Raw genomic sequence first — 11,326 nt, forward strand, 5'->3', positions numbered from 1 at the left:
GCAGTATCGTTGTGTTGTTCGTATTGTGTTTAACACTTAGCCTCTAACACTTAGCCTCTAACACTTAGCCTCTAGCATCTAGAAGGTAAATAAATAGGAAGGAAGGACTCACCGGTGACGTCTTCGCCCACGTCCAAGCGTTGTACTTTGTATTTTCATCCTTCTGACAGTGGAAAACATAGCCAACAAACACCGTGGAACCTAAACGAATGAAAGAAAACTATCATTTGGCCACAACCAACATTCACAGATACAACACAATGTGACGTGCGGGGTTGAGGTTAAAGGTTGAGTGAAGGGCCCTCGTTTTAAACTACTTTTTTGAAAAGGATTGGGAACAAGTAAGACGTATTTAATTTATTTAATGGGAAGTAGTAAGAGCTATTGAATTTAATCTATGTATTATATTCTATTGTATTGTATTCTGTTGTATTCTTTTGGATTGTATTCACACTAACCCCACTAAAACTTCAGCCCACAAAAACTCGCCTCTGGCGCCTAGCCTCTGGCACTTAGCCTCTAACACTTAGCCTTTAACACTTAGCCTTTAACACTTAGCCTTTAACACTTAGCCTAGAAGGTGAATAAATAGGGTTAAAGGTTGAGTGAAGGGACCTCGTTTTAAACTACTTTTTTGTAAAGGAGTGGGAACAAGTAAGACGTATTTAATTTATTTAATGGGAAGTAGTAAGACTTATTAAATTTATTTAATCTACTTTTCTTCCCAGGCAAAATTTGATGTGCTGCAATTCCAAATTTCCAAAGTGAATGAAGGAATGAAGTCCTTTAAATTATGATTTTGTATAAATACTAGGCATTAACACAAAATCGACGGCACAAAATGGGCAGACTTTACTTGTTTGAAAAGGACTGGTTACAAGACAGACTTTTTTAATTTATTTAATGGGAAGAAGACTTATTTAGTTTAATTGATCTATTTTTGTTCCCTGGCAAAATTCGATTTGCTGCAATTCCAAATTTCCAAAGTGAATGAAGGAAAGAAGTCGTTTAAATTATGATTTTGTTTAAATACTAGGCATAGACACAAAATCTACGGCACAAAATGGGCAGACTTTACTTGTTTGAAGAGGACTGGTTACAAGACAGACTTTTCTGATTTATTTAATGGGAAGAAGACTTATTTAGTTTATTTAATCTATTTTTGTTCCCTGGCAAAATTGGATTTGCTGAAATTGTATTTTGCCAAATCTTGCCTTGAGACCTGATAGGAAGTATTAAACGCTTAGTTAAATCAATACAAGTTGGTAATAAGAGCGAGTAATGTTGGTTGAACCGATGAATGAAGGTTGAAAGCAATTTAAATTATGACTTTGTATAAATACTAGATATTAACAGAACATCTACTGCGCGAAATGGGCAGAGTTTACTTGTTTGAGAAGGAGTGGCTTATTCAAAACTAAGATTTATTTAATCTGTTTGTTCCCAGGCAAAATTGGATGTGATGCAATTCCAAATTTCACCACATGATGGTGCCCAATTTTGACTTCATAGGACATATTAAACACTTAGCTTGTTATTATGTTCAAGGTAATCAGATTTGTTTATTATTCTAATGGCCTCTTCAAAACTATTCTGGATTACTACTTTGGATCTATTCTACATTACTTGGCAACAACATACTCTGTAACAGATTAGGCAGTATAATCATATCTGTTAACTTGAGAGTGCCCACACTCAATCTACTTATCGTGATGTGTTAAATCAATTACTGTTAGACATTATTTGTCTGATAATCTACCAAATCTTTGAATTGAAGAATTTGTGATTTAATTAATAGCTTGTTGTTATGTTAAGGGTAATCAGACTTGTATATAATTCTAATGGCCTTCTTTTGAAAACTATTCTGAATTACAACTTTGGATCTTATATTACTTTGCAACAATCTACTCCGTGACAGATTAGGCAGTATAATCACATATGTTAACTTCAGTGCCCACACTGTATTTATTTATGGTTATTTGTTAAATCAAGTACTGTTAGACATGAAATAGGAAGTGTTTAACATAAATGTTATGGCTACTCACCATTGTAGCTCGCTCCTGGTCAATGATACGAGCCTCTTCTTGCAGTGGAAAACTTGCAGCCAACAAACACCGTGGAACCTAAAGGAATGAAATTAAACATTAACATTTCGCCTCGACCAATTTTCACACGTACAACGCAACGCGGCTACACTTCTGCTATTACAAACGTAAATCTCCTTAAACACAATGAGTGTTACTTACCGTGTACGCTCTAGACGGTCCAGTTGCAAGCAGAAAATAAAGATATTTCTGTTGATAATCGTCGCTGCTCAGTGGCTCACGGCCATCGCGCCAACAGATTTGAATTTTGGCGGAGGTTCGGGCAATTACGTTATATCCACGGCACATGACTGCGACGTAATACCCGCTTATCTGAAACGGCAGTTAAAAGTAGAGTTACATCAAGTTTTCTTGGAACCTAAACGAATGAAAGAAAACTATCATTTGGCCACAACCAACATTCACAGATACAACACAACGTGCGGGGTTGGGGTTAAAGATTGAGTGAAGGGCCCTCGTTTTAAACTACTGTTTTGAAAAGGAGTGGGAACAAGTAAGACGTATTTAATTTATTTAATGGGAAGTAGTAAGACTTATTAAATTTATTTAATCTACTTTTCTTCCCAGGCAAAATTTGATGTGCTGCAATTCCAAATTTCCAAAGTGAATGAAGGAATGAAGTCCTTTAAATTATGATTTTGTATAAATACTAGGCATTAACACAAAATCGACGGCACAAAATGGGCAGACTTTACTTGTTTGAAAAGGACTGGTTACAAGACAGACTTTTTTAATTTATTTAATGGGAAGAAGACTTATTTAGTTTAATTGATCTATTTTTGTTCCCTGCCAAAATTCGATTTGCTGCAATTCCAAATTTCCAAAGTGAATGAAGGAAAGAAGTCGTTTAAATTATGATTTTGTTTAAATACTAGGCATAGACACAAAATCTACGGCACAAAATGGGCAGACTTTACTTGTTTGAAGAGGACTGGTTACAAGACAGACTTTTCTGATTTATTTAATGGGAAGAGGACTTATTTAGTTTATTTAATCTATTTTTGTTCCCTGGCAAAATTGGATTTGCTGAAATTGTATTTTGCCAAATCTCGATTTGAGACCTGATAGGAAGTATTAAACGCTTAGTTAAATCAATACAAGTTGGTAATAAGAGCGAGTAATGTTGGTTGAACCGATGAATGAAGGTTGAAAGCAATTTAAATTATGACTTTGTATAAATACTAGATATTAACAGAACATCTACTGCGCAAAATGGGCAGAGTTTACTTGTTTGAGAAGGAGTGGCTTATTCAAAACTAAGATTTATGTAATCTGTTTGTTCCCAGGCAAAATTGGATGTGATGCAATTCCAAATTTCACCACATGATGGTGCCCAATTTTGACTTCATAGGACATATTAAACACTTAGCTTGTTATTATGTTCAAGGTAATCAGATTTGTTTATCATTCTAATGGCCTCTTCAAAACTATTCTGGATTACTACTTTGGATCTATTCTACATTACTTGGCAACAACATACTCTGTAACAGATTAGGCAGTATAATCACATATGTTAACTTGAGAGTGCCCACACTCAATCTACTTATCGTGATGTGTTAAATCAATTACTGTTAGACATTATTTGTCTGATAATCTACCAAATCTTTGAATTGAAGAATTTGTAATTTAATTAATAGCTTGTTCAGGGTAATCAGACTTGTATATAATTCTAATGGCCTTCTTTTGAAAACTATTCTGAATTACAACTTTGGATCTTATATTACTTTGCAACAATCTACTCCGTGACAGATTAGGCAGTATAATCACATATGTTAACTTCAGTGCCCACACTGTATTTATTTATGGTTATTTGTTAAATCAAGTACTGTTAGACATGAAATAGGAAGTGTTTAACATAAATGTTATGGCTACTCACCATTGTAGCTCGCTCCTGGTCAATGATACGAGCCTCTTCTTGCAGTGGAAAACTTGCAGCCAACAAACACCGTGGAACCTAAAGGAATGAAATTAAACATTAACATTTCGCCTCGACCAAGTTTCACACGTACAACGCAACGCGGCTACACTTCTGCTATTACAAACGTAAATCTCCTTAAACACAATGAGTGTTACTTACCGTGTACGCTCTAGACGGTCCAGTTGCAAGCAGAAAATAAAGATATTTCTGTTGATAATCGTCGCTGCTCAGTGGCTCACGGCCATCGCGCCAACAGATTTGAATTTTGGCGGAGGTTCGGGCAATTACGTCATATCCGCGGCATTTGACTGCGACGTAATACCCGCTTATCTGAAACGGCAGTTAAAAGTAGAGTTACATCAAGTTTTCTTGGAACCTAAACGAATGAAAGAAAACTATCATTTGGCCACAACCAACATTCACAGATACAACACAACGTGCGGGGTTGAGGTTAAAGATTGAGTGAAGGGCCCTCGTTTTAAACTACTGTTTTGAAAAGGAGTGGGAACAAGTAAGACGTATTTAATTTATTTAATGGGAAGTAGTAAGACTTATTAAATTTATTTAATCTACTTTTCTTCCCAGGCAAAATTTGATGTGCTGCAATTCCAAATTTCCAAAGTGAATGAAGGAATGAAGTCCTTTAAATTATGATTTTGTATAAATACTAGGCATTAACACAAAATCGACGGCACAAAATGGGCAGACTTTACTTGTTTGAAAAGGACTGGTTACAAGACAGACTTTTTTAATTTATTTAATGGGAAGAAGACTTATTTAGTTTAATTGATCTATTTTTGTTCCCTGCCAAAATTCGATTTGCTGCAATTCCAAATTTCCAAAGTGAATGAAGGAAAGAAGTCGTTTAAATTATGATTTTGTTTAAATACTAGGCATAGACACAAAATCTACGGCACAAAATGGGCAGACTTTACTTGTTTGAAGAGGACTGGTTACAAGACAGACTTTTCTGATTTATTTAATGGGAAGAGGACTTATTTAGTTTATTTAATCTATTTTTGTTCCCTGGCAAAATTGGATTTGCTGAAATTGTATTTTGCCAAATCTCGATTTGAGACCTGATAGGAAGTATTAAACGCTTAGTTAAATCAATACAAGTTGGTAATAAGAGCGAGTAATGTTGGTTGAACCGATGAATGAAGGTTGAAAGCAATTTAAATTATGACTTTGTATAAATACTAGATATTAACAGAACATCTACTGCGCAAAATGGGCAGAGTTTACTTGTTTGAGAAGGAGTGGCTTATTCAAAACTAAGATTTATGTAATCTGTTTGTTCCCAGGCAAAATTGGATGTGATGCAATTCCAAATTTCACCACATGATGGTGCCCAATTTTGACTTCATAGGACATATTAAACACTTAGCTTGTTATTATGTTCAAGGTAATCAGATTTGTTTATCATTCTAATGGCCTCTTCAAAACTATTCTGGATTACTACTTTGGATCTATTCTACATTACTTGGCAACAACATACTCTGTAACAGATTAGGCAGTATAATCACATATGTTAACTTGAGAGTGCCCACACTCAATCTACTTATCGTGATGTGTTAAATCAATTACTGTTAGACATTATTTGTCTGATAATCTACCAAATCTTTGAATTGAAGAATTTGTGATTTAATTAATAGCTTGTTCAGGGTAATCAGACTTGTATATAATTCTAATGGCCTTCTTTTGAAAACTATTCTGAATTACAACTTTGGATCTTATATTACTTTGCAACAATCTACTCGGTGACAGATTAGGCAGTATAATCACATATGTTAACTTCAGTGCCCACACTGTATTTATTTATGGTTATTTGTTAAATCAAGTACTGTTAGACATGAAATAGGAAGTGTTTAACATAAATGTTATGGCTACTCACCATTGTAGCTCGCTCCTGGTCAATGATATGAGCCTCTTCTTGCAGTGGAAAACTTGCAGCCAACAAACACCGTGGAACCTAAAGGAATGAAATTAAACATTAACATTTCGCCCGGACCAACATTCACACGTACAACGCAACGCGGCTACACTTCTGCTATTACAAACGTAAATCTCCTTAAACACAACGAGTGTTACTTACCGTGTACGCTCTAGGCAAAATTGGATGTGATGCAATTCCAAATCTATCTGAAACGGCAGTTAAAAGTAGAGTTACATCAAGTTTTCTTTTTTAATCAACACAATCATTTACAACCGTTGACCAGAAAGAATCGTCGAAATTCGACGTCCCCCACAAACGCCACGCTCACTCGCTTTTCAGGGCAACAAAAGTACTTCTTTTTAAAAACGATGAGTTGTACTTACCGTGTACGCTCTGGACGGTCCAGTTGCAAGCAGAAAATAAAAATATTTCTCTTGTTAGTCGTATGTTACCATCCGCTGTGTCTTTGTCAACATCGCCGCCATTTTCCTACTTCCTGCTGCGAGCCACGCCCACGGATTTAAATTTGGGCGGAAGCTCTTTCCATTGGCGTCGTTTTCGCGTATAGCAAATCCGATTGGTTGGGAAGGGGGCACGGTTATGCAGCCGAGGAGTCCTGTGATCGGTGGGATGTAAAGTAGGCGTCGACGTCACGTCCGCGTCACGTGACCACGACGTGGCAGACGTCAAATAGCAACCGCTGTTTTGTTTAGTAGACTTACAGTTGTTATGCATTGACATAATGGCGCACACACCAAATAGATTTAAATAAATTAAATAATTCTTCTGCCCACTCTCTTTTAAACAAGTTAACTCTCCCCGCGGATTTGAATTCCGGCGAAAGTTACGCCCATCGACGTCACGTATGTCACGTGACCACGACCTGGCAGATGTCATATAGCAACCGCTGTTTTGTTTAGTAGATTTACAGTTGTTATGCATTGGCATAATGGTGTGCACTCAAAATAGATTTAAATAAATTAAATATTTCTTCTGCCTACTCCCTTTTAAACAAGTTAACTCTGCCCACGTCCATTGACGTCTTGTCTGCGTCACGTGACCACGACGTAGCGACGTCATATAGTAACCGCTGTTTTGACCAGTAGACTTAGTTATTATGCGTTGACATAATGGCGCACTGGTTAGCATGGCCACCTCTTAAGCATGATGATGCGGGTTCGACGCCTGATCAATGTTAGCATGGAGTGAGCTGAAGTGCATGGCGCTGAAGATTTGAATCTTTGAAATGCGCTGAGGTCTGACATATCAGGCAGAATGGTTTGCCATCACGTTCAACAAAAAATAGAAACTTTCCCACTCTGATTAAAACGTCCTGTGTTCATCTACGTATTTTTGTTTTGCTGTGCATCTTTTCCCTGCCATTTCGAGAGCCCAATTGACACTCATAGTTTAAAGAAATGTGTTTGCCCATCCTACTTTGTGGAATTTCACCACATGCGCTTTTGACCAAAATACCAAATTGAACTCAAGTGAAGCCAACACGCACAACCCCCCCCCCCCCCCCCCACCCCCCCCCACACACACACACACAAATGTTGATATGAACATAAAAGAGCCGCATGCGGTTCGGGAGTTGCGGCTTGGCCAAACCTGTACTATACAACTTTATTTGTATAAAATTTTCACAACAGCTGTCACACAAACAAAGCGGGAAAAACCGAAGACGTGCGTGTTCCGCCCACGCTGGATTTATTTGCACCTTTGAAAAGACACCGTATTGCCGCAGATGTGGCAAAGAGTACTTTTGGGCATCTGAGACGGAAGGATGTCCAAAGCATCACGTCACCTGCTCTGGTAGGCATGGTGGTGGGACGTTGAGGTCAACCGCTTTGGGGTTGGCTGACTCTTTGATCGCAGGATGCCACACACTTGAAGACAGAAGCAGAAAAGCAGAGCTAAATGCAAAATGTACTCACCGGTGACTCCAATTTTTTTCCCCCCTGAAGAAACAGCTGGACGGGTGGCCCCGGCTGGCCAGTGGGACTCTTGTTATTCTGACCCTTTTTAGTGCGCGTTTGGGGCAACAACCGTTTTTTGTGGCGCTCTCTTCTGGTTCAAAAGTGCCCTGCATGTGAATTTGCTTTTCCTGCCTTCTGATTGGATGAGCGCCGGTGTGACGCGGTGCCTCTGTCACCGTGGCGGGGGGTATACGTTGGCATCGGAGCGTCTGCCAACGTCTGAGACCGGCTGGCAGTGTATCGGAGGTGTCGAGTGCGGTGCCGCTGGAGCTCACTCACCAGCTGGTGTTAGGGCCACAGAATGAAGGCCAAGGAGAAGAATAGAAAGAGAAACAGAAACTTCTCCTCCAATTGTTTGATTTGTCTCTTCTGAGCTTCGATGAATTCTTTCAGCTCTTTGTTCCTCTAGGACGGACAAATGGAAAGTGGCATTCAAAAGCCAGTAAGCGTGCAAGTAAGTGCCGGGCTGGCTTTGGGCCCTTACCTGTTGCGCGCTGTGCAGCAGATCCATTCTCTCTTGGAGGATGCAAGCGTCGCGCTCCCTCAACTCGCACATCAGGGCTCGCTTCCATTGGTCCACGGCGCTCCTAAGCTCTTCTCTCTGATCCGCCGTCAGCACGTCATTCACGCCAGCGTGGCTGGCTTTTTCGCCGTCCGTGGCGGGGCAGTCCCGCTGCGGTAGCGCCTCGTACAACATGGCCTCCAGCTCCAGGATCCTCTGGGCCGCAATCCTCGTCCATCAGTGGTCCGGCGGGAGATTTGAGGGCGGCTTACCTTATGAGCCTGGTCCATGGAACACTTCCTGAAGTCCAACTCTTCATCCAGGTAGCCCTTCTGCTTGCAGAACATATCCTAGCACAGCTCAAGGTCAGAATTGTTGGGGCACATTGCCGGAGTTCCCCTTGGCTGATGTCGCGTGTCTGTCTACCTTCTCACTTTCAATGTCCAACATCTTCTGTTGAAGTGCTGACTTGGTCACTTTGATGTATTCTAACCACTGAGGAAAGGCTGCTGTCACATAAGCAGAATGCGAGAGCGTGCGTGGACGTGCGCGTTACCTTCTCGGCTAGGGTGAGAAGGGTCCTGGCGTGAATCACGACCACCTGCTCCTCGTTGGTGAGATTCTGCAAGAGCCCAAAGGCACAGCGTCAACAAGCTTCTTTCAGCGCAAAGCCTTCCAAAAGTCACATTTGAGCCGCCGAGTCTCGTGGAGTGCGAACATAAGGAGTTCGACATACACTTACGGCGTTATAGCCCAGGATGTCCAGCTTCTTCATCAGATCACTGATGACGATGTCCGGGGGAAAGGCGCAAGGAGCAATGTAAGGTGTTCTGGGACCTCGGGTTAAGGTTAGGGTTGCGAGGGACGCCTTACGTACGCTCACGCCCTCGGCCTCGCAGTAGATCTGCAAAGGGCTGAGGCCGTCTGGGAAACGGACTTGCAGAAACTTCAAGACGGGGGAGCGCCACTCCCTCTCCTGAAAGGCAGAGGCATGCATCCGTCCGTCCGTCCGTCCGTCCGTCACATCTCTGGCCTCAACACGCTTGTGCGAGTCTTCCCACCTCCAGCTCCAGGATGCGGAACTCAAGCAGTCGTTTTGGTCTCGGATATCCTGGATGTGCTCTTTCAGACGCGCTTCTTCCGCCTCCATCCGCCTGACCTGAAAAGACAGTCAGACCTCATCTGCGGGGCTTCCCGACAGGTGTGACGCCAAGCGACTCCGCCCAGCGCCTTTCTTTCCGTCACCTTTTCGGCCAACTGCTGATTGCTCTGACGCAGCAGCTGCTTCTCCTCCACCCACTTGACATTCTAGAAGAGACAAACGCGTGGACAGCTTTGGAATGTTGTGTCATTTTCATCCACAAATTCTTTGGTTGACTGGAAAATGACATTTGCTTTTCTCCGCATTTTCCCAGCCACGTTCGGGGGGGGGGGGGGGGGGGGGGGGGGTTGGTCCAGTAATGCCAGACGGATGAGTGACTGAAGAATGTAGGGGGGGGGGGGGGGGGTTGGTCCAGTAATGCCAGACGGATGAGTGACTGAAGAATGTAGCTATTTTGTCTGAGAAAAAGGTGTGCTCATTGATGAGCTTACCTGTCCTTGTTGCTTCAGCGCTGACTCCAGATCTGCTACTCTGCTTTGATAGTGACCCATTTCTACCATCAGCTTTTCTCTGGTCTGAAAGGAGGAGGAGGGAGGCTCCTCCTCCTCCTTTCAGACCAGAGAACACCCGAGGCTGGGTGAGAACGGGGAGGCTGCGACCCGGCCGGGGGTTGCGGGAAGGGGCGCCACCTTGATCTCCTTCTCGGCGTCGTAGTCCCCTTTCGCTGGTCTGGGCTAGCAGAGCGTAGGCTCGTTGCAGCGCTTGATATTCTTGCGTCAGCTGGCGGTAGCGAAGCTCCGCCTCTTCATGCACACACCAATGCAACACAGCACTAGTACCAGAATCAGTCAGACCGGCGACAAAGCACCCGCGACGCAAAGACGAGTCCGATTCCAGGCTGAAGAGGAATGTTTGGTGCCAATACGCTGGCAGAAATGGCGGGCTACCTCTTCGGGTTCCGTGTCGGGGGTTCTGTCGGTGTGAAAAGACAAGGACGATCCGTCCGAGTCCACCAACACGTCTTCGTCGTAGCCGTAAAATGTTTCGATGACCTGCGGGCGCGGAAGCGAACATCTCTCTGAACAAACTGAAGCGACACCTCACGATGAATCGACGAGAGGAACGATAGCGAGAAAAAGGCCATTTCATCTTGCGCAACACCAAGCAGCCGCAAACAAACAGACTCACCTTGCAGGACCTCACGCTTTGTTCCTCCTCAGAGATTCTCGACGTCGGTATCGTAGCAGCAAATCTCTCTCCTGTCGACACAAATAATCCGCCTTTGAGATTCTTTGGATGCAAAGGGAACGAACGGCTCCGGCGCAGAAACAAACGCGACTCACAATGACATTTCTGACATGAGCTCCTGTCTCCAGAGCCTGAAAAACACGTCACCGGCGATGATTGGAGGGACGCTCGTCTTTTCCAAAAGTGACAACTACAGGGTGTGTCAGGGTTTTCCAGATTATCTTTATCGTATCATTGTGTTGCTTTGACTTTGACTGCGACCTGTAATAAATAATATTATTTATCCCTTATTTATCCCTATCGCTTATCCCTTCCTACACAAAGTCGTAAAACACCCCTTGCTATGTTTTGACTAGAGGTCAAGGGCTTCCTCTATTCAATCCACTCTTACACCCACCCTGTTTCTCTTAATTAAAATGCTCGTGCAGGAGCCAAGAGTCAGACTTCATTCGTACAACGGATGGACTCTCCACCTGCAGGTGTCCAAAAGAACTTACTTGTCTCCCGTGTGGTTCTTGCAAAATAAGTTGGAGCGA

General features: G+C 42.3%; 1 long non-coding RNA gene across 1 annotated transcript; it reads right to left on the bottom strand.

Annotated features, from left to right (window-relative positions):
* Window positions 1-112: 112 nt before the first annotated feature.
* LOC148377216 (uncharacterized) lies at window positions 113-5,996 on the bottom strand. The gene is made up of 6 exons (XR_015856894.1): window positions 5,918-5,996; window positions 4,183-4,353; window positions 3,982-4,059; window positions 2,247-2,417; window positions 2,046-2,123; window positions 113-201 (listed from the first exon to the last, which is right to left on the bottom strand). It is a non-coding gene; the product is annotated as an uncharacterized LOC148377216 (long non-coding RNA).
* Window positions 5,997-11,326: the final 5,330 nt, after the last annotated feature.

Source organism: Syngnathus floridae, unplaced genomic scaffold (assembly GCF_059516105.1).
Source record: "Syngnathus floridae isolate MCC-2025c unplaced genomic scaffold, RoL_Sflo_1.0 HiC_scaffold_296, whole genome shotgun sequence".
In the NCBI taxonomy this organism is placed as follows: Eukaryota; Metazoa; Chordata; class Actinopteri; order Syngnathiformes; family Syngnathidae; genus Syngnathus; species Syngnathus floridae.